The following is a 24,807-nucleotide window of genomic DNA, read 5'->3' as shown; positions in this document are numbered from 1 at the left end:
GTGTCCAAAACCACTGGATGTCTAAAAAGGGGAAGCACTGACATGGTTTGTGCAGATTCAGGCAGAAACAAATGCCTATATTTTAAGAGCTGGCAATGAAAATTTTTCTTGTGAGGACACATTGTGGCTAATATTTCACATTATTGGCAATAAGCCGTGTCATAGCACTTGGCTGGAGGGAAGTAATGAGAGTATCAGGAGTTTTAAATCACCTCTTATGCCAAATGTACGTCCTCTTTTCACTTTAGTCTTGGTTCATAAAGATGGGATCAGAATCAAGAGCTGTAGTTGTAAATGATAACTATATTTAAATACCCAGAGGTATTTTTGTGAGATTATTTCTTCTGTGGTAGTACTCAAAATATTCTGTGTTTTGCTGGAGATATTTTAAACCTTCATTATTGCAATTAATGGCTTGTGTATTAAGTATGACATTGGCATCTACTGGATAAAGAACTGTTCATAATGCACCACTGATGAGCCCTATAAATTGCTGAATGTTTGGGAGATGGTACTGTCGCATCTGTTCCAGGGACAAGTCTCTAGCAGGGAGAGGCGGGTATCTTTCCAAGATATACTAATAGCCACTATGCACAACCCTGAAAAGATGACAGCAGTTTTGTAATGTACCCAAAATATTGCTGCCATAAGACACTGATAAGAAAATAAAATTTGTAACCACAACACTGCTTTCTACTGGCTTTACAACACTTCATGAGGCAAGATAGGTGCTTTGCATTAGAACGTTACAATGCAAAGCTGCTGAGACAGTTATTGAATTACATGGACCTAGAGGACAAAACATTTAAAATTTCAAGCTTTCAGCAGCTAGGATAGAAGAACAAGCAAAAATCTACAGTGTCATTTCCAGCGAGACTGACATCTTAGCAGCAGCTATGTGAAAGCAAGGGCACTTCCCATTTCATGGCAGTAAATCTCTATAGCCTCTACACTTGGTACCTCAGAGAAGCTCTCAGAGTTTAATACGCTTCAAAAGAACTAAAAATTCCTCCTCCTCTTTATCCCAGTTACGATGAGTTTTCTAGCACCGGCAGACGTGAGGAAGTGATTATCTTAGACAAATTTGTTTGTATCATTTCTTGATCACAAATGATACCAGAACAGAAAATATTTGCCTTCATAAATCAAAACTTTTATAGCTATCCTAGCAATGGGTTACAGTACATTAGAATCTCAATCTACAAGACGCTGATGAAAGAAGAACTATACAGTTAATGATTTAATCAGTACACTGTGTTAATTACAAATGAAACAGAAATCAAGAGGAAAATGAAATATAGAAATAGCATATATAGGACCAATCCTGCTTGCTTTATTTACCGTGGCATTCCTGTTTAGATTCAATGGGACTAGCTGCACGAATGAGGCAAGCAAGAGTTGATCCTACATGTATTATCTCTCATAAAAAATATTTAGATACTCCTTCTTGTAGTATACTTTACAATATTCTCATTATAGAGAAGATTAACTCTGTATGAAAGGAAAAATGTTAGAAGTTTCTAATGGAATCCAGAACAGTGGCAAAAATCACTTTTGGGGAATGTTCTCATCTGGGTTGCCTCATTAATCCCTTTAACCATGGCACACACATTTTAATTGCAGATAGTACCCAAGTTCCCAAGTATCCAAAAGCACAACTGTAAATAGTTTATAAAAACCCAGATTCTGTGGTCCCAGCTATGGAAAGAATGCCTTGGGGGAAGCTGATGGAAAGGAAGACAGTCCTGCAAGCAAGGTGCTGGCCAAGCACCTGGCCAGATCAACGCCCTAGATGCTGCTGACACAGGCAAGTCACACAGGCTTTCCGGGCTTAAGTGCTCCCAAGTGCTGTTAGTAGCACTTCCCTACACAGGACTGTAATAGAAGATTAACCAAAACAAAGGAGTGAAGTTCACGTTCATACCTATAACCATCACTGTCTTAACGAGGGCTTCATACAACCTTTTCGTCCTTATGCTTCTACTTCAGATCAACTCCCTTTTCCTCCGTACTTCTGTTGTGCGGAGCAGTACACAGAGGGAAGGCAACACACTCTGTTTTTTTCCAGCTGATGCAGTAGGGACCACTCCCGGTAAAATAATTTAAATAAACCTTCAGATTTTCTTCTTGTGTTTCATTTTTCACACAGCTTTAGGACCAGGAGTGTCTTAGTGGTTTTTTGATATATACCCGACAACTGGCTCCCAGCTTTAACATCAACAACTGTGATCCAGAGTATGTTTTGTTAAATACATCTAGCACTGTTGAGAAGCAGTCATATAAAGAATGGCAAACTTATAAAGATAAAACAAATCCCAGTGCTGACAAGCATTTAATTGTGTCCCAGTGATCTTTTCCTGTCTCTACGAGCAGTGCATGCAAGGAGACATCACTTGCTTGTGGGTCCCATCATAACCCTCTTAAACCCACAACACCAGCTCACCTTCAAACAGTAACAATTTTAGACACACACACACTCACACTCTAAATAGTAACTTTAAAAATTTTAATAGATAACTGTGGTTGAACAGGAATCCCAAAATCTTAATCTCAAACTCCAGCTATTACATGACAACTCTCTTCAAGATTCAAATAAATAATACTTTGCACACACACACACACACACCCCTTTCCTTCTCTGTCATCTTTAATTCTTGTCTTAAACTTGATCCAGGGATGAACACAGACTGTGAACCTGTATTCTAGATTCAAGTGTTTCTAAGATAATCTGGGTATTTTTCATTTTGCAAATTCTAATCTGAACTGAACATTTTCCATCCCTAACAGAAGTATGGGAAGTGTCATATATTTATACATATGTATAAATCAGGTATATATGTGTGTGCGTGTGTGTGTATCTTGCCACGAGGATGTATTACAAGCAATTAAACCCTTGATAATAAATGGTTCATCAGTCCGCAGGTGATGTACTATAAGTGATTGCTCCTGTAGGTAGTAATCATCTGGTGCAATTGCTAGAATTATAAATTCCCTCTGGGCTGATTGGATTTTATCAACAAGAAGCAGTGAAGTAAAAAAGGGTTTGAGGGCGAAGTTTTTTATAGTCTAATATCTAATATTAGAAATTTGCCGATTGGAAATGAGTGCCTTTCCCTTAAAGACATACCCTCACGATGACTGAACAGCTGTCAGAAAAATGTAACCATTTTCAGAACAACCTTTGGAACCAGAGTATATTCTAAGGGGAAGATGAAATTAAATTTTTTTTTCCCACCCCCACAAAAATATATGCAACTCTCATACATACTCAAACTGTTTTCCCATGGGCAGAGAAACATTCCAGAAATCTGTATAATGACTGAAATAACATGATCATATTTAAATTAAAGCACAAGAGCTAGTTACCATTATCATTTGGACAATCCATCAGACAATTTATGGATTATATTGATAGCAAACTGAGGAATTTCTATGTATATTGAATTTAGACCACTGATGAGAATAGAACAGTATGTTTAAATTTTTGTTAAAAACCTACTTATTAAGTATACCATCCTTTTTTCTTTTTTTTTCATGTCACAAAATTAGTTTTCTTTAATCAAATATCAAAGCAGTAAATACAGCTGTGACATATACTACCCATCAAAAATAAGTCCAATCCACAAAATCAAAAAGCTCTCTAAAATAGTTCAACGCTTATTTCCACATCACATGGGTTCTTCTCAAGTTTTTGAAAAAGCATTATTTCTTGCTAACCTCTAATTTTTTGTTACTAATGCTGTTACTTTCCAGAATAGATTTAATGGAAAAAGGATACCTCAAAGAATATAAGCATTCAGTATTAATTTCAAATTTATGATTAATAGCAGCACTTACGAGTCTTTTCTTATTTTTCTCATGAAAATTCTGTTGAGCACAAGGTGTGCACCAGACATTTCAGCTTTGCTTGGGGAACAGGATTATATCCCAAATTGAAAAAGTGAAGCAGAAGACTAATGATTTATTTTGCATTTTATGACTGTGCATCAAAATCCTACCATGGTTATTGAATGCCATTACTTTCAAAAGTTATACCAAACCAAATGCAGCCCAGTTGCTTACAGGAGCTCTTCCAGCTGGAAAAAAACATTGAGATACCATAGCATCCAGTCCACATGGGGGGTGGGGGGGGGCGCTCAGCAGGGAAGAGAAAGTAATAGTTTCAGAGTGAAAACCATTTTATGAGGAAATACAGCAGTAATGTGCTGAAGTATAGATACAGCTAAATATTAAACTATCCCAGATTAAATAGTTTTAGTGTTGCTCTGCTACGCTGGTTCATTTATACAGGAATCAAGTACCTAGCTATACTAACAGTCAAGAAGGTAAAACACAGTAACCACAGTCATTCTGCATCTCTCTCCTTCAATACAAACTGATTTTTTTCCAACAAAATTAAGTTGTTTATTTTCCCACACAAGCCTGTTCCATATCGTCATGCCTATTCACTCTTACTGCCAGGAACCCCCACTCCCTATCATGCCAGCTAATAAACTGGGAAAGATTTTGCACTAAATCTGCCTAGTGTCACACCAGCTGAGACTCACACAGGGCTCCAGATCTCCCCTGTTCACAAAGTATTTAAGCACATGCTTTATTGTTGGCTGTGTAAGAAGATAGAGGAGGAGGAGGATGTGTGTACTTGGCAAGCAGGTCACTAAATTGTGCCGTACAGCCTTGCTGCATTTCCAGGCACTGGCATTTCCTTCCAATTTGGACAACAAAGACTACTGTAGAAGCCTTGCTCCCCTGCTGGATTTCATTCTGTATGCTACTACCTGCATGCAAAATTAATGCCTAATAATTACAAATTAAAAAATAGTTCCCTCTCAATGTATATGAGTCTTTAATACTTTGCACTCTTCTACTACAACAAACGCTTCCTTCTCTTTCCTTTTTTTCTTTTTTTTTTTTCCTCCCTTTTGTTATAGTCTAAATGAAACTTCAAGATGTTTGGGATGCTTTTTGCTTAGAACATGCTCAATACACAACTAGATGCTTTAGCATAACAAACAGCAACAAAAAGAACTTGACTTATATAAGAAAACTATAAAATGAGACCTTTGAAAACACAACAGAGGCATCAATGAATGGTTGAAGGGTCATCCCTGTTAATTTGATTATTCTGACACTGAAAAGCTACTTGCAGTGTAAAGTAGCAATTAGAGTGTACTTAAATTAGACAAGAGCAAATTTATAGCAATAACCCAATAATCTAAGAGCTGGTTTAACCAAAATTTCCAACCATTGACCTGCCTGCTTTGCAGAAGCATTGGAAAAGAGGGTGATGGCTGTTTTGACATAAGCAGAAAACTTACTGTGAAAGAAAGCTATGCAGCTGTCTTAAAACTCGTTAATTTGGAGGTATGACGTGCTTCTGCCTCCAGTATATAGAATTACAAGTGTCCAAGAAAAAAACATGGAATAGTTACTATTATAAACAGAAACCCTACTATTTTAGAAGGAACTTTTGCAGTATGATTGGTTCTCTTGAGTAAAGCCATTTATTAGCATTATGGCCAGGTATTGCAAGCCAAATTAAGGAACTGAGGGAGGAGAAACCCTTACCTTTTAAAGAGGATTCTCCAAAGCTTGCATTGTTAAGTTAGCAACCTGAAGTGTGTATCATGAGTGGTTCTCCTGGGTTTCTGTGGAAATAACCAGACACTGCACATAAAATTTTCAATGCCACAGGGACCCTGCAGTTCTCTGTAAAAATAGTGTGCGGGTTTCACATCACTTTGGGTGCACTTGAAACATGTGAGGCATAAGAATAAAGATTGAAGGAAAACCAAGAAACAAATCAGAGAGCAGCCAGAACCTGTCACTGTATTTCTTCTTTAAGCACAAATGGAAGTTACAGTTAGTTTTTCAGTGAACCTTTACCAGATTTCTAATTTTCCCATCTAATATTAGATATAATTTTAAGAATCCAGAAGATAAAACAGACAGGGATATAAAAGGGGGAAAAAAAAAAAAAAAAAAAAAAAAAGAGAGAAGAAGGAATCCACATAGACCATTGCCTGTCTGACTTGGGATAGGGAGAAGACACTTGGAACTTTGTTCTTTCAACCTTCAGCAAAAACATTGCTCCTGGAACACATTTTGTCTTTAGGTATCTTGATATTTGCTCCGTAACGTGAAGCATGGATCTAAGGTGATTCATGCAGGACTGTTTATTCTAAAGTTCTGCTGCAAACACACATCCATCTGCAAGACACTGAGACCTTTCAAAGCCATCAGGGTACCAAGTGAGGCAAAGGGCGCCTACCGCCCACTGCAAGACTAGCTGAGTGCAAGGCTGCTGCAATTGTTTCAGGTTACACCAAGTCCTGTTAGTTTAGTGATTTAGGCTTTATTTCCACTAAGTACCATTGCTTCACATGGAATCGTAAAATCATTCAAACATTGGAAGGCTGTTATTAGGTCCCCTTCCCTGATGTAAACAAGCCCAGATCCCTGAGCATCACCTCACAGGGAACTCCAGCTCCGTTACCATCTTGGGCTCTACTGGGCTCGCTCATCTTTATCCACATCTTCCTTGTACTGAGGACCCACAGCCAGATGCAGTTGGGAAGGGGGCTGTGTTCACAAATTAGATCAATACCATTAACTCCACAGGTCTTCGAACTCATGGGGCTTGCGTTTATGGAACAAGCATGCCACAGTGACTAGCGCATAGTCCATCAGGCCACAGATATCATATGTTAAAACCAGAGAATTCTATAAGTATAATTCATCACATCCTATTACGCAGACTACAACCAGATTTGTAATACACAGCCATTTGCCCAGAAAGAGGTGTAGCAGTAGGTCATGACAGGAACTAGGAAAAAAACAAACAAACAAACAAACAACAAAACAAAAAAACCAACAATGAAAAAAAGGCAACAGAAATGTCTTCCAGCTTGATACCCACTGCTTATTTTAACATGCCGGTGTAAAAATGTTTAATCCAAATAATTAGCATAAATAAGTCTTTTACACTGACAAACTTCCTTAGTGATCATTTTACATGTGACATTTCTATACCATCAAGCAGATGAGCTGGGCCTTTTTTATTCTTTTGTTTTAATGGAAGCTAGGAATCCAGCACTCATATGATATCTTACATCGATCTTGTCACATCACACTATTCACAGCAGCATTTCTATCTGAAATATTAATGTACTTTTCCGTCTTTGATTGTTATTGGGTAATCCTTAAAAGCATTCCCCTGGATTTCATTTGGAAGTGACAATATTTAATACTTTGTTTCTGTTCTTTATTTTCCTTTCTTTTTGACTGTCACAAACTATCAGGTAGTTCAGAGTGCTTTCAGGGCTCCAAAGGGCACCTGAATTTCTGGGTCTAGCATTTACAAGCTTCTGCATAATTGATTTCTACTACAGCTGAAAAAACCACCACTTTGATCCCAGACCAACCTTCCCATTTGGAAATCAACTGTGGAAGAACCACCAACACCTAGTTACAACATTTTCAATTTTAAAAATCTGAAAGCATCCAATGCAAAATGTTTTTTTAAATGAAAAAAAAATTATCATTTCTAAGGGAAAAGACAGCCTGTTCTCTACCTACACAATGGAACAGACATGACTGCACAGGAGGGAAGGCTAACCTCTCCTTATCGCTAGGCAGGCACCAGGCTGCTCTGCTGAATGCCAGCACCTTTGCCTCTGCTGACTTCTGTGACCATCCAAGATCATTCTTCTTTCCCTTATGTATGTGCTTAACGTAATGTTCACACCAGTGCATGATGCACAGCAATGGTTTTAATACTTTTTGGAGACATTCAGATTAGGTTGATTTACACCGTCTGTATTAAAAATTATACTGGTTTCCACAGAATTTCCCTTTGAACAACATGCTCAATTGTGTCCTGTAAGATGTTAATTAACATGGCTAGGTACTATGGTGCTAAATTATTTCTAAGTATTTTGAATTCAGGATATTTACTTTCTCTGGCGATAAGCAGCATGAGCTGTATCCAGCAAAACCTCAAACTGTTGTTTGAAGTGGCATCGTTTTTAAAACCACTTCAGCAGCATTGCAGAATTAGGACACTTTTAAGGGAGTGGGAGGAGAGATCCCATATGAAAGAGAAAATATTCTCACTCTCTCCAAAACTCAAGCATGAGTGAAATGAAAAGAAAAAAAACCCCACAAATATTTAAATTAACTTTTTGAAATTTATAATGTATTGGAAGAGCAGACTTAAAAGCTAGCTCTAACTGATGGTTGCTGACATTACCTTTTTGGATTTGTAATAGCTTTTGAAAATTCAAGCTACGAAAGATCAGAAAGGAAAAACAACAAAGTACATCAAGAAGATGGGTCAATTAAAAAAACACTAGAGCTTTATGGAATTAGTGAAGGCAGCCACACACTGTTCCCTTTTTGGAAGCACTCCAATTCTTTAAATCAGATTAGGGTCAGTCCTAATTGTTTCAAGCACAAAGATGTGTGGTATTTATTTGCTGGGTGCCTTCTTCTCTGACTGATTAGCTTTATGAAGATTAGCTGCCAGTAATTTCTGAAATGGCTAATGTAAGGTAATCAGCTCACAGTGTGCTGCAGTTTGCACTGCCCGGGAGAAGAGTTTACTCATCTCAACCGACAGAAGGATTATAGATGACATTACAGAAAAAGAAGCAGAAAGTTAGCAGAGTTCCTCCAAAAAAGTTCCTGCAAAACTTGATTCCGCTTTTTTCTAAATATACTTTATATATAGAATATGAAGAAGATCAGTACGGCCTGAACTATGATAGAAAATACTTTAAAAAACAGCACAAAGTGCTTCCAGAAGTGTTTCCTTAAAAATATTGTGGCGCCTCTCACTTTTTTTGTTCTCTGTGGTATTATGTTTAATCTTTTTATGAAGTTCATAGAGAAAGAACAGTGATGCATCCAATAGGAAAACTGCACTCACAAGGAGATCTTACAGTATGATTTATAAAAGTTTCTTCTCAAAGCTATCTCCAGAAAACACAGCCTGGAGACAGAAATATGCTAACTAGGGCATTCGACAGAGATTCTCATCATAAAGCCATAATAAAGACAAGTGGAAGAAATTCTGATTTTCCGCAGAACTACGTGATATCCTCATTCCCAGTTTCAGAAGATAAGGGGGAAGGTAAACAGGAGTTGTGTGGGAAATTCAAGACTTTTTCTTTGACAATTGCAAAGACCAGCTCCTTCAGAAAGGTCCGGCTGCCACCTACGATAATAGGAGCAATGAAAATCCCCTATAAATTCCTCAAGGTAGATGACTGCTGGAGAAGTTAAAGAAGCTAAGCAGCTATGATAAAAATCAACTAAGCATTCTCAACCCAATAATGATGTTTGTTATGTTAAATATGCTGTTAATAATATGTTTTCCATTCTGTTTCTCTATGCTTTTTCTATTATTTAAACCAAAAGATTTTTTATAAATCTCCCAAGTGAAGCTGAGGGTTCAGGTACCTTTAGAACTGGGATTCTTACGGTGTTGTGCATACCACGACAACTCAAGTTACATGAAAGCTTGTATGGCGCTCGTTCACTGGGAATGGGTAATATAGGTATTTGCATCAAAGCGATGTTTTCCATTAACTAAGTTCACCCTGTCGTTCAGCAAGACAATGACTGATACACGAACGCTAGCAAGTGCACAGGAGGCTTGCCAAGCATTTTGTACTGATGTGCCTTCCAACTAGTTTGTGATTTACTGCAGTAAGTCAGAATCTCTGACTTTAAAGGATCTGTGAATTACTGAATTAAAATAGTTAAGTAACTACCATCTTCAGCCAATTCATATCCAATTTGCTTTACTCCTGGAGCTACCTGTAGTCAGCGTTCAGCAAACATTTGTAAGAATAGCTTACAGCAGTGGCCTGTTTAAATGCAGGAAATTAAATATATTCACCACTTGTTAAGAGGCATGAAATTTTAGTTACAGTTCTCATTGTTTCATCATGTCCTGGTCATCATATTAAACACCATTAAAAGTCTTGTAATATATTTTTTAGAGAATTTTTTTCCCCTAAATTTAATCTCAATCTCTATTTTATTACGCACAAAACTTTTGGTTCTTACATAAAACTCATCACGCAATATGTGTCAACAGGCAGTGACTCAGTTAATGGGTAGGTGGGAATGTGTGACAGGTAAAATTTGTTAATGGAAAACTTAATGAGAGTATCAAACAAAATAACTATTAGCATTAGGAAGGCCTGAAATATTTTTAAATGATTACCAAAAAAATAAGCAACATATTTAAATGTGAGATGACGAGTGAAAAAGAGTATTAAAAGTTACTTCACCATAGAAACATATGATGTCATTGATACACAAGAATATTGTGGTTGCCTTAAGCTATACCCAGCTACAAGTCTTCGGGCTGCTATAAATAAGGTCTGTTAAAGTTCTTGGATTGGAAGATAAAATGAACAGAGTTTTTAATCTCAGGAGAAACCATGGTTAAACATTATAATTACTGAGACCAGCTATTTTAATACTGTGTTAATTTTAATGACCTTATTCATCAAAAGACTTATGAAAAGGATGACTAAACCCTAAATGGAAAGAGTAAAATGTATTCTTAAACAACAAAAGATTTCAGGGGTTCATGGCTCATGTTTAAAACTCAACACACAAAGTAATCTGACTCATACCTGTCTTCTCCGTAATGTTAGAAATCTAGGGAGATACTAAAAATTGTTAAGCAATGTTAGGGCGAGCGAAGGATTTAATTAAACTAAATCGTAATCCTTTTAAGGAATTTCAAAGCTGGATCCGTGGCACTATACAGAGTAATTTGATTGGTTTCCTTTACTAGCTCTCTTCCCTTTTTTGCATTGTAATATCACTACATTAAACATTAATCACTTCACATAGCCACATGCCAAATTCTTGTCAAGAATCTCATTATCTCATGTCTCAAATATTGCAGTATCTTCTCCTCCAGCCTACTCATATCCACTCAGGTTACTACTGCAAAAACAGGTCGCTTACCAGTAATGATCACAAGTGCCCATAATGGCTAGGAACAGAAGAAAAAAGCATTTCTTTTTATTGTGACTATATCGTCCCTCTTGGAAGATTAGAGGATGTCATCCCATATCTGCCATTTGCAGTCTACATGCTTGACAAAGGCAAGCTAATGCTTTATCATCCGTAAGAATGCAAGGAAGCGTACAGTACATCTGACCACAGGCTGACCACCAATTTCAGAGCTTCCTGACAAAGAAGATGATGGCAGATATTATCACCAAGTGCCTGACAGCTGAATGTACACAAATTTTTATGTCTGCAGAGGGAGGTGGGATTTTCCCAAGCAGAAAAGGCAAGTGTGACTACTGGTCAGAGCGATGAGTGCCTATTAAAAAAACCATAAATTAAAATTTGTAGCTTTCAGAGAAGTCACTTTTCTGCAGCTACGACTTTTAAGAGAAAGGAGAGAAAGCAAAAGAACAAAATACTATCAAGGAAATGAAAAAGTACTGAAGAGACGGACTAAGTGCTTGAAGCATCAGTGCTGACCTATAATACAATGGAAAGAGAACAAAATTGCGGACTGCAGGAAAAAACCACAACTTTCTCCGTCTTTTCCATTAGTTTTCTTTTTTAGATCCTGCAGGTTTTAAGGTCATTCACAGCCTCTTATCAGGATCATTCTATACTGACAGATCAAGCAAACATGAATGCTCACCTCCAAATCTCACTGATTATATTTTCAAACAAATTACTTTTTGTTTCCCTGAAGTTATCTTCACACTTAGAAAAATCTCTTTATGAACACCTGCAGTCATGATACTCCAAACTGCTCCTTCTCATGGTACTTACAAAATAACTTGGAAATAGTTACGCTTCTTACAGCTGGAAAAAACTCGTGCCTATAAAAATGAGTGTTACTGATTATGTCTCCATGGGATTTTGAAGGTAGAGGTAAACAACCTCTACCTATAGTGCGTGATGGGCAATGAGCTCTAGTCAGAAGGACGATAGGTACGTTATACCAAGGGGCTGAAAATCTCAGCAGGACTCTTTAGTTTGATCTTACACTAGCACACATGGCCTCTGGGCTGGGGCTGGCAAGCAGACAGCTGGGGTCTGTCTGGAAAAGACCACAGGTACACAACTCTCACTCTTCAAGTTTAGCCAGATCAAGCAGAAATAGTTACATTGAAAACATACAGATAAGCACAAACCCTAAATTCTCCTCAGTTTTAATTTCTTGATTGAAATGGAAATATGCAAAATCAATATTTTATACCATTGATATATAAAATACTAGCTCCTGTCATTCCAATGCTGATCAAAAGGTTCTGTTCTGATTTATCCTAATCTTTTGGATTTCTTATTCACAATGCAGATGTTACAGGTCTGCACATCATCGACAAGGAATGTCCGTGCTGGTATTAATGGTATCTATATTTGTGGTCAAGAGAAGAATATCATTTGAAGAAAAGATCTTTTTCCTTTTTACCCTGGAGATGCCAAAAGCCACCATTACATTGAATACAAATACTACCATAGCTGTTGAAAAGATACCAACAAAAATATTTCTTCACATTCTTACAGTGCAGTAGAGTAGATGAATTTTCATTACTTTTCACGTTGATCTTCTCTGAAATTTAATTCCCTGTTCAAGCTCTACAAGCTACATCTACACTGCCACATGTAGATCCGTCGCTCCACTAGCCAGATCTACGGGAGAGCTTCTTGGCACCTTTCTGTGATGAGTCTAACACGAATGTTCTTCAGTTAAATGTTTGGTAACTGTGCATAAACATACTTTTCAAGTTGTGAGATAACAGAAACTAAAAGTCCCTGCAGAGCAGTGAGTCCAAATGCAGCCTCATGAAGGCACTTTCTGTCCCTGGAATCTGGGGGGAAGTTTTATGACCACTGGTGGAAATGTGGAATGACAGAGGTGAAAACACAACTGGAGAGCTCTCTCTTTTCCTGTAATTGTTGTAATGGATCATGAAATTAAAGTCATCAAGTAGGAAAGATCCTGTATGGATTTAAGAGATACTGCCTGTTCTGGCTAATTGTGTCAGCCTGGAGTAGCTGATTAGCATAATTAATCTAAACTTCCGATTACCCAAAGGAAGGAGATGTTCCTGGATGCACGGGTGAAATACAACGACTGAAAGAATATTTCAGAGTCCTGTTTGGTTGTCTCTTGCTTTCTTAAAGAAGGACTGAGGGGAATCAGGAGAGCATACTGCTTTAAACCCCGTTCTTTGCTGAGCATACAGTGTTGTAAGTTATTTTGACTCATTAATGACAAAAGAGCTGTGCTAGTAATCTGTATTTCAGTACTGTAGTATTATTACCAACTGTCTGTAGTACAACACTCTGTGCTCTCAAATCAAATATGGGTCCTTGTGGTGCTCAGAAACCACAGAAAAGTCCTAGCAGAAGCTTAGAGTTAAAAAAGCCAGGAAAGGAGAAGAGAGAGGTTAAAACACTGAGCTTTTGCCACCATAGCTGTCAGACAGAGAACTGCAGCTAGGAGTCTCCAAGTGTCTTATTAGAGTCTAGAAAAAATCTGACCCAAGAAGTCAGTCTTTTCTGTAAGTATACACCACAAGAGACCCTGCATTACATTCTTAAAAGAAAGTTTCCCTAATTTCACTAACTGGTTTATATTGTAACTCTACATCTCGCTTCAGAGCTAACCTAATCTTACCCTAAGTAAAAGCAACCAAAGGCACAGACTCTAGGTATCTGGAAAAGACTCCTAACGACTCCCAAAAAAGGTGGATCCAGTAACTGTGATGATGCTCCAGTTGTGTTCTGTGAAGTCACTGAAAGAGTATTTTAGAAGTTCCAGATAAGGAGTTAATGGACACATTCAGGATTTTATATTGACGACCCGAGTTATGCATATGGTTGTCCTCCATTATAAATCAGGAAAGCTTCAGCAACTGCAACAGCTGAGAATCCAACTTAATCGTTTTACCATTTTCCACTATCTCAGGAAGAGAAAGACAGTTACAGAAATCATGACAATGTAAGATATGTTCTAATGATTACATATAAAACATTTCTTAGGAAACCATTATAATGAGTTTTAATTGATTGAAAGTTGCATTACCATAAACCTTCTGTTTCTTCTCAGTATGGACACTGATGATGAAACATTGCTTAGTGTCATTACCGCTCTTCATGTCTCATCAGCAGAGAATAATTACGGGATTTTCACTTAAAATTCGCTGCTAGGACAATCCTTTGTTCTCTGTTGATACTGCCAGAAAATATGAGGCTCGTGAACTTCAAATTGGACTGAAATTGCAGTTGTGTTGCCATATAAGCCACCATGCAGTCAAGGCCAAGAAATCCCAACTCTATTAAGAGTCCAGATCACAGAGGAAAAGCCAGATTTGAGTGCTCTTCAAATAAAGAATCTTAGAATCATTTAGGTTGGAAAAGATCTTCGAGATCATCAAGTCCAACATTAATCCAGCACTGTCATGTCACTAAGCACCACATCTATGTGTTTTTTAAAACCCTACAGGGATGGTGATTCCACCACCTCCCTGGGCAGCCTGTTCCAACGCTTGACCACCCTTTCAGTGAAGATGTTTTTCCTAATATCCAACCTAATCCTCCCCTGGCACAGCTTGAGGACGTTTCCTCTTGTCCTGTCACTTCTTATCTGGGAGAAGAGACCGACCCCCACCTGCCTACACTCTCCTGTCAGGCAGCTGTAGGAAGCGATCAGGTCCCCCCAAGTCTCCTCCTCTCCAGGCTGAACCCCCCCATTTCCCTCAGCCACTCCCCATCAGACCTGTGCCCCAGCCCCTTCCCCAGCTCCGTTGCCCATCTTTGGACACGCTCCAGCCCCTCTACGTCCCTCCTGAAGTGAGGGGCCCACAAGTGAACACAGGATTTGAGGCGCGGCCTCACCAGTGCCCAGTACAGGGGGGTCGATCAATTCCCTTGTCCCGCTGGCCACACTGGGAGAGAAGCCAGGATGCTGTTGGCCTTCTCGGCCACCTGGGCACACTGCTGGCTCACGTTCAGCCGGCTGCTGACCAGCACCCCAAGGTCCTTTTCCACCAGACAGCTTTCCAGCCGCTCTGCCCCAAGCCTATAGCGTTGCATGGGGCTGTTGTGACCTTTTGAAACACAAAATTTTGTCACTGGGGGTGATCTTTTAGATAATGAAAATGAGGTTTCATTCCACAGAAATGAACAACAAAGGAAAATCATAAATGAGACTCCAGGAGCAGATTTCCTATGGAGCAAGTTCTCACACCTCCAGTACAACTAGCTGGCATCACACATCCTGCCCTAACACGTTAAACAGCCTCACACAAATGTTTGCTGATGCCTCATCCTGTTCCTGTATAGTCTAGGCCATTGCCCCATTCTGGAGACAAGCTGCGAAGACATTTGGTCAAAATCTCAAATACAAGGATTTTGTCAAGACGCGCACAACAGCTGCACAGCCTGGCAGGTGAAAAAACCGCAATGACTGCAGCAATGCACCACTGCCTGCCACAGAGCAGATGGGATATGAGACACTTCCTCAAACTGAAACCCAGCTGCTCTGAGCAGGGGGAAGGTACCAGCAGCACAAACATGAACATGTCACTCTGCACTAAAAACTGCCAGCGTATTTGAGAAGTTCATTAGAATCTGGAAATGTTCTTCTCATACCAAGTTTCCTAAAACCTTTGCCACTTCCTGAGTGAATGAACAGGTTGATCTAAAATTTGGCAGAATCATAAAGAAACTTAAGTATACTGTAAAGTCTAATACCCAGGGGCTTGACAGGCACAGCTGTTTCATCAACACGTTAATTGCCAGCCCTCACTGTATCTGCTGTTACTCAGGATACTACTGACTTGTCTGTAAACCTTAACCCTATGGATAAATAATTGCCTTATAATAGCACTTTCTGATACTTTTGACCAGAAAAGAGGCTATCCTCTTTTCTAGTTGCACAGCTAGTTCCCTGCTCTAAGGAAGAAGGCACAGTTTGATCCCCCAGAGTTTCATTTGAGGGGAAGTCCTGCAACTGCTGCACCCTACAAAAGCAGCTCTATGGCAATCTGATCAGATCAAGGAATACAAGTGAAAAATAAATGAAACAAGTGGCATGAAATTTCTGAAAGGGCCTCCCCTTTACCTTAGGGAGAAAAGGCATCATGTTGCTCAGGACATGGCTTGGAAAAGTATTCAGAGACAGCTGTCCTGCCTTTAAGCTGGAAGGTCTGCTTGCTTTCAAACACCTGCTTAACTCCTGGCATATAGTTTATTTAGTTATTCTGTGCGGGAAAGGATCTGCTTGACTTTCTGAGTATTATGATGAATGAAAGGGAGACATGTTCAGGAAGGAGAGGCTGGCTTGCATTGTCATGTGTTGCCAGGGACTGGTTTAGTTTTGGAAGGCTCACATCACTGTACCATTTTTCACGCTAAATGAAGCTGCTTTATTTCAGATGCTCAGAAGAGCTCAAATCAGAAGATATTTCTCTAGGCTAATGTACTGACCTTCACAGTATTAGCTTTCTAAAGTCAAGCACTAGCTACTTTCCTAGGGCTAAGATGAGTATGCCTTTAGGTTCATCCAGAGCTAGATGTCCAACAAACTCACTGCTGTCAGTCAAGCATGAGCCATACACAGTCCTTGGCTCCAGAGGAAACAGACTCTCCTACAATTCCCAAGAAAACCCAGGAGGCCAGATACCAAGTCACACAACTAGTCCTATTAACTGCAAGGAGGGCACTCCTTCTGGACTTCACTTCCACAAGCCAGGCACTACTTTCTTGGCCCCAGCTTGCCCCACAATGAGATTAGGTGTAGGAGAGATACAATCAGCGCTGTTTTCTAAACATGTAGTTACTTTTCTCAATGTTTATTTTAAATTAAGACAGCTATTTATGACACATACACACTGGTGCTTTAACTGGTCCACAGAAAGATATGGTTGGAAAACAGGATCTGCTAAGATTAGGCAGCATTAGTAGAAGAACTATGCTGTTCATATGAATTTTACTTTAATTTTTCAGGGAACAGTTCACTTTTTTTTGTGCTAAGGAGACACCAGAATATTATAAGAAATACCACATTCCATGCCTGAGAAGCAATTCCATTTGCAAAAGCTAGAACACTTGGGCTAATTAGAGTGGTTCAGTTACTTTGATCAGTGATAAATGAATGCTTTGTATGAGATCCCGCTCTTAGTTAACTTCTTTTACTAAATTCCCTCACTAATGCTTTCCAACTTCACATGGGGGGAGGGTGAGAAAGGAAATTTTTTTAATCAACTTGCTGTAAATTTAAGAATAGTTAGCAAAAAGTTCCTTTGGCTTTATAAGAATATATTATGATTTTGTCTTATTAACACCTTCTTTCATTTATATCACAATTTATTAAACCATTGCATGGTATATAGAACAGGAGAAGTACAACGCATCGCGTATTCTATGCCTCATTCCATGTTTATGATTTTCTCATTGCAGAGATGAGGGTAGGGATCATAGCTCTGTTGCAAGCATGATAAACAGTACTAATAATCACCTGTAGCAGTCAATACTCACACTCCAACTACATTTCACATATGAGTAATTCTATTAAGTTTAGCAGGATAATTTTGTACCTAAGGAAGCCTTCTCGCTCTAAGTTTTTAGACATTATTCCAGCTGTAAGTTTATAGGCATCTTCAGGATTCATATGCTCTGCATTTCAATGTGCTTGCTTGCTCTGCCAAACCTTTTCCACTATTTGTACTGTCCAGTTATAAAACTCGAGTTTACAGGTGAAATGATTTTGGAAAGACTGAGGAATTCCATGGCAGAGAAAGAAGTAAATTAATTCAGCCTTACTCCAAAATTGCCTTGGATCATATTTACATAGTGACATCTTTTGTGATAACGAAAAAACAAGAATACACATGTGATTGGTTATTAACTTAGCAAAAAGATTAAAAACTGGAAGACTGATGAACATTCCTTTCTCCCATCTGTGTGCCTAACCAGTTGCGAGTCTATCAGAGCATCTTGGTTCACATTTCTGCCTTTCCCTTGTTTACATCAACCAATTCTCACTGAATACCAAGGAAAACACTGTCAACTGCAAAGATAAAGTAACACTACTTTCCTAATTAGAACTTGAGTTCTACGTAAAGCCAAAAAGATTCACTGAAACACCTAAAGCCTACAAAAATTCCCCAAGAGAGCTTTAAACAGCATGCCTGCTCCTTGGAGAACCCAGATTTGGCTTTTTTTCATTTATCCAATCCCTACTGGCAGAAGACGGATCTCCAGTATTTCTGAAAATTACATTCCCTTTATAGTTAAATGCCTCATAACAGTCTGAATCCTTCAGTCATATAATGACAGTGGGGCTTATGGTACACAAATGCTACTTACTGACAAAGGCAGACCCCTCCAACAGATCTTGCCACTCTCAGAAATGTTGTGACAGTCTCATTGGCAAATTTCAGGCCCCTGAACAATCACTGCAAGAAGAAAATTACATTCATCATAATTTAAATAATTTTTAAAATATACCAAGGTATTTTGTAATCGTTCAGAAAAAGTTTTTCTATCCGGAATTTTAAGCTTAGATACTTCTTGGACATATATAATAGCAGTAGTAGTTACACAGATCTGATGCTAATGTAATAGGTACCAGCACAATAGACAGCTAGATACAGGAGACAACTGATATGTAAAGAAAAAAATATAGTTAAAATGCATATATAAGACTTGCAATTTGTCATAGAGAGGTCACAAGCAGCAATTATCTTAGGCAGTTGCAAATAGGCTGAATTATAAGATGGGAAGGAGATCTAGCAGGGACCCAACTCCCACCTCCCAACAGATGGTTAAGTTCTGGTAGTAATTTTGATCCACTTTCATCACTATGTCTAGCAGGCTGCAGTTATTCAGATGCTATAAAATCTGCAATGTGTTTTTCCTCACACTTCTGCTTTCTTCACTGCGATGTCAGAGCCATGATGTTAGTGTCCCTCCCCCTTTCCTTCTAGCACTGAGATTCCTGTATTTTCTTAACCTGGCAGACAAAGGTGCAGGAAGGACCAGCTAGCTTTTTCCATTGGAGACGAAAGCTTAATTTCACTAAGACACATAACAAATGTTTCTGTACAGCTAAGCAGGGGGGCGACACAGCAAGGACGCAACAATTCAGAAAAAAATCACTGCTTTGTAACTAAATCAGTCACCAACACACCCAGCTATTGTTGTCACTGGATTTCATAAAGCAGCTTGCTGTAATTTTCATTGTCATGCCTTTAGAACCAATTAGTTTACCTTGTCTTCACTAGGCATAAATGTGTTTTCTGAGGTTAAGAACTACAGAATGACAATTGCAGACTGGTTGAGGTTACCAGGGACCTCTGGAAGCTCATCTAGTGCAACCCAGCTACTCAAGCAGGACTACCTAGGGCCAGCTCTCCAGGACCATGCCCAGACAGCTTTTGAATATCTCCAAGGAAGAAGACTGCACAACCTCCCTGGGCGACCTGTGCCAGTTCTTAGTCACCCTCAAGGGGGGAAAAAGTGGTTCCTGATGTTGGTGTTTAAAGGCACCTTCTAACCGAACCCATTTGAGGATTCTGTGATGTTCAGACAGAACCTCCTGTGTTTCAGCTCGTGCTCATTGTCTGTGGTCCCTCCAGGTGTTTAGATACATTGATAAGATACCCCCAAGGCTTCTTTTCTCTGGGCTGAATGGCCTCAGCTTTCTCAGCTTTTCCTCACAGGAGGGGTAGCCCAGCCCCTTCATCACCTTTGTAACACTTTGTTGGACTCTTTCCAGTAGTTCTATTTCTTTTACTGGGGAGCCAAGAATTGGACAAAGTGCTCCGCATGCAGCCGAGGTCATGTAGCCCATCTAGATAGTCATCTAGATACAAAGCAAGTTCATAGCAAATAATATAAGAAAAACATGTGAATGTTAAGATTGAATAATTGTAGCTCATGGCAGGCATTCCTAAAGAACTGTGGAAGTATTGAGTGTCTACTGGCTCTGTCACACCATGTTTGGATTCACATTTCAGCTTCCCACACTCAACTGTCCAGTAGCAGCACCGCAGTATCTAACTCACACAAACACTATCTTTTCCACACTCTCAGACCTGCTTTCTTGCAACTTTCTGCATGATAACTTCTCACTAAGGACCACACTGTCCATTAGCCTGTGTTCACAGACCTTGCAGACTTTGAGCAGCAGTGATTTAATTAAAATTCACAATGTTCAGTATGGCTCATAACACTAGAGATTTCAAGTCCCGGGCACTTGCTGTTCAGCTGTAGTTAAACACACTTGACAGGCTGTAGCACAGCTGTAGTTTCTGGCAGTGTCCAGCAATGCAAGAAGCTGATGCTAAAGTCATTTTCTTCTGTTCTGTCAACCACACTAATCATCTCCTTCCAGTTGTGGTGCAGTGCCATAGGCTGCTTTTCAAAGCCTACTCTGGCACAACAGCAACAACACACCTCACGCAAAGCTCCAAGGAGCCTAGCTGCTCCTCTTCCCTCTGACTGCAGAAAAGCTGCAAGATGGACCAAGTAGGGAGCTCTGCATCAACTAAGATGATGCACACTCAGGTTGTGCCTAGAATACAGGAATGCTTATACACCAAAAGAGTTTTTACTCCAGTTACAAGTAAAACATATGCATGAAGTGGTACTAAATCCTTCAGGACACCTATCAAGTTATTGCATCTATGTATAATATCCACATACTACAAATATAAAGGAAAGCATATGTGCATATAAAGAGATATTTCTATTTAATGAACAACATTGAGTTCAGCAAAGCGTATTATACATAGGGTCTGTCACTGGGATTTGTTTGTAATCCATGACGGGTTACAGTCTTAAGCCTAAAACCCGAACGAATGCTGTCAGTTGCATGCATCATGCATATAAGAGTACCTTATATTGTGTTTATCTTCCTGCAGATTAACATTGTGATCATTTCAGAAAACTTCAAAGTATGAGAGAACATTTCAAGTTTTAAGGACTATCATAAATAAGATCCTTGCTGTGTTAGATGTGCATTGCTATCTTTCACATAACATTTAGAACTCCATCCTTAAAGAGAAATGAAATTTGTAAAAACGTAAATGCACATACTTGAGACAAGAAAAACTTTTGAATAAGATTTCTGAAACATATTTGTTGTTGTCTATGCACTCACTGATGCCATGTTAATCAGATGACTCAATAAATTTTATATAGGGTAACAAAAACTAGAAGTAATATCCTAAGACAACAAAGAATTATTCACCATGTAATTGTTACAGCTGATAGCAAACGCTTTCTTTCATGTTTTTTTCCTTATATAACAAGTTTCCTTCAACTTGGTCATAGCAACAACCAGAAAATATCCAGCAAAGTCATTAAGAAAAAGAATAAATGAAGAAGAAGGTGTATTTTAATGATAACCAACAAGTGCAGTGTAACATTTTTTGTTCACAAGACTCATTTACCAAGCGCAAATGTGTTCATTTCCTTCCTGCTCCATTTTTCAGTCTTGTAACATCAATGAGATGGAAAGCTGCAGAACCCACACTGAACTAAGGCACACCGATCACTTAAGACTAGTACCTTCCTCTCTGTGTCTCACTCATCACACTTTTTCCCCCCAATATAAAACAAATAACAAGGAAATTCTAAGTCTGAACTCTAGAGAACTGAATTAAAATGAGTGCATGAGTCAATTCTCAAGAACAAAAAAGAAATAGATATTGGTCTGCTTACACAGCCCATAATATTTTTGCCTTTCCCTGGAGACAGTATTGGAAAAGATCTTTTTATTAAGCACAGTACCCCTTTTTTATTGCAGACAGCGATGTTATACTGTCCTTTATAAACTCATTGTGGGCAACCTTAAAATTCATTGGATTTTGTCTATACTTTTCCTGTCTGCTTATTCCAGAACAACACAACCATCACAGCAAGAACCATCTCATAATATTTTTTAAGACTTATTTAGAATCAGTTCATTATAATTTGACTTTCTGTTATCTCTTAGCATAAATCCACCTTTTCACTCACTAGTATTTAATTCCTTGATATATTTCAAGAGAGCAATGCATTACATGCCATACTTTCATAGTTTCTTGTAAGGCTGGCTTTTCATTCACAATTAGCCTAGCAGTTTTTCCATGCAACTGTTGACCACAATAGTCTGGAGTATCCTAGATTGCGTCCACTAGCGTCTTTTATGAAGGCATTAATTTCTGCTGTAAACCCCCGCATGCAACAACAACTCAAATTGCATGCACATTTTTGCACTTTTATATCACACAGCAGCTAACAGTTTCCTTCTGATTAGCAAGAAGCTTTTGCACAGTGGTGGAGTTTTGACTCTTGATTGTAATTGCTGGGTCTCCAACTTCAGCAGATTTTCCTGATCTCACATGTTATATTCCTTTACTTTCATCCCACTGCCATCATTACAACCCTCGATACCATTCATTCTTTCCTGTTTAATATTCTACTACTTCTTCAAATTAAGGACATCTTCAAGTCTGAGTTATAAGCAAATTAATTAGCACATTTGTACTTGTTATACCAAGATCACAAGAAAAGTTTCCTGGGAGTACCAAATGCATCAGTTTGGTACTTTCTCCTTCACTGCAAACCACCTTTATAAATTGTGTACTAGCTTCCACTGACCTTTGAATTTTTGCATAAAGATCTACACAGATCATTTGTTCTGCATCCAAATTAATAATTTTCTATTTGGCATTATGTTTCTGAAATCCAGGTTGATTAAATTCTTTCTCAGTTATTTTCTAAAAATTAATACCTTAAGATCATCTGATTTATCACTGGTAAAGGAACAGCCTGTCATATTCCACTTCCCATTAACATCGTTATTTATTTACTCTTATTGTTAAAAAATGTTCTGAAGACATATTTTATGGAGAGTAGAGCCAAGATCTCACGATAACTGGTTCACTTTCCTCCACTCCTGAATTCTTCACACCTTTAGCTTTTGTAACACAAAATCCACCCTTTTTAATTTCAGTTTAATATAAGCAGATTTTAACAAGTGATTTCCTGGTCTATTGTATTTTCTACAGTAATTCTATAATATCCTCATTAACAACTAAAAGCATAGCTAAAATAGATTCTCACAGATTCAGCAATTACTTTGTGAAGAAATACATCACCTATTACACTCCAGAATATCTAGACATGACTATTGATAACAAAATTTGCTCTTCAATCTACACTTGGGACACCAGTTTTCCATAAAGGGCACAAATCCCAGTAGTATAAATCAATTTTTGATTTGTCACCCCATCACATTATAATGTACTAAAAATACAAAAGGATTAAAGCTATTAAAATGTCATGTCTCTGAAAAGAAAATGATGAAAAATACAGAAGGAAATGTCCCAGAATAATAGTCTAGGAACAATGATTTTTCGGTCGTGGCCTATTCTCACCATGAGTGAGCAAAATACAATAGTCTGTATCACTAGCTGTGTCAGGCTGTGTAATAGGATGAGAGTTTCATATTAGCTTTGTAAATCCTGTTATCATGAGCACAGATTCTGGTTATGAACACAGGTGTTTTGGTTTTTAATCCTAGCCTTCAGAGGGCATGTATTTGTTTCACCATATCTACTACCCGAGGATGGGAGAGAGAGACTGAAGAAATGCACACCTTTTTATTCTAGCCATGGAATTATAAACTCTGCCAGGCAACCAATACATTCAAGTACTGGGCACCATCACTCAACACACTGAACTCATTAGCCCCTCCTTTCATGCATAGTTTCCCTTCAGTTCCTTGAACGGCACAGGACAGTCGCAATGGTGGTACAGAGAACAGCATAATCCAGCTGCACGAGGTGATGTAAAGCCTAGAGAATTTAACCAAACTATTCCATCGCTAAATATGGGTTTGTCACTTACATGATTGCAGGGAATAAATCTGATAAACGCATATGACACTAAAGAACGAATGTTGTTTTCAAACAAAACTGTCCCTAAAATCCACTTTGGTTTTTTCTTGAAGAATTTAGATGTTTTTAGATATATGAACAAAGAAGAATATACAAACAATGAAAGGAACAGGTAATGAGGTTGCCCATCATGGGAGTTGGGGGCTTTTCTACAGAACAGCTGTTTTTCCATGCAACATCATTTACGGCATTCAGCTGTATTTCATTAGGTATGTTCTTAGCTATTTAGAACAGTTTACTTATCTTTAGGAAACCATTCTATTTCTGCTGAGGAAATAAAATTATTCTAAGATTGAAGTCACTACAGATATTGTATAAATGCTGTCAGAATGCCGTTGACACACCTCTGTTTCCCAGAGATTTTACAAATTAATTTTAAATGACAGAGGAACTGTACAAATTATGTGCTATTCTAACATCAGCTGTCCCACTATGTTTTCCACATGTTACATGCTTAGAGGGCTAAGAAGGCTAGAAACAATTTAACTAACTAGACCTACATAATTAATGAGTACTCTTTGGCCATTTTTGCTCTTCCTTACAACTCTATTTTTCTGAAAACTCTCTAAATTACATTTTGTTTCCATGAATATATGGAGAATCTCACATTCAATAAAGCAGCTAATTATGGCATCTCCAAATGTTAGGATTTGTGGTAAAAATAACACAAAATTTCAAAAGCAAAGAAACAGCATGAAGACCAGTCCCTCCAGATGTAATCCTAACACATAGGTGCTCAAATGCAGTGGCACAACAAGGAAACAATTTGCAACGTTCCTAAAATGCATATATGAGAATAAAAATCTCATTATATTACAATTGTTTATTTTTTTAAGTTAAAGGCAGAACTGTA

At 38.4% G+C, this 24,807-nt stretch overlaps 1 long non-coding RNA gene across 3 annotated transcripts in view; it reads right to left on the bottom strand.

Moving 5' to 3' along the window:
- The window catches only part of LOC130149189 (uncharacterized), a 192,423-nt gene that overhangs the window by 45,576 nt on the left and 122,040 nt on the right, over positions 1 to 24,807 (bottom strand). The window contains exon 4 of one of the 3 annotated variants that reach the window (XR_008821825.1): positions 18,372 to 18,461. The exons of the other annotated variants lie outside the window; for them this stretch is intronic. This is a non-coding gene — a long non-coding RNA (uncharacterized LOC130149189). Of the gene's footprint in view, positions 1 to 18,371; positions 18,462 to 24,807 lie in introns of those variants that run through there. 3 annotated transcript variants of the gene reach the window in all.

Source organism: Falco biarmicus, chromosome 4 (genome assembly GCF_023638135.1).
Source record: "Falco biarmicus isolate bFalBia1 chromosome 4, bFalBia1.pri, whole genome shotgun sequence".
NCBI classification, from domain to species: domain Eukaryota; kingdom Metazoa; phylum Chordata; class Aves; order Falconiformes; family Falconidae; genus Falco; species Falco biarmicus.
Note: the sequence above shows the minus strand (reverse complement) of the source record. Positions and strands in the feature narration are given on the sequence as shown.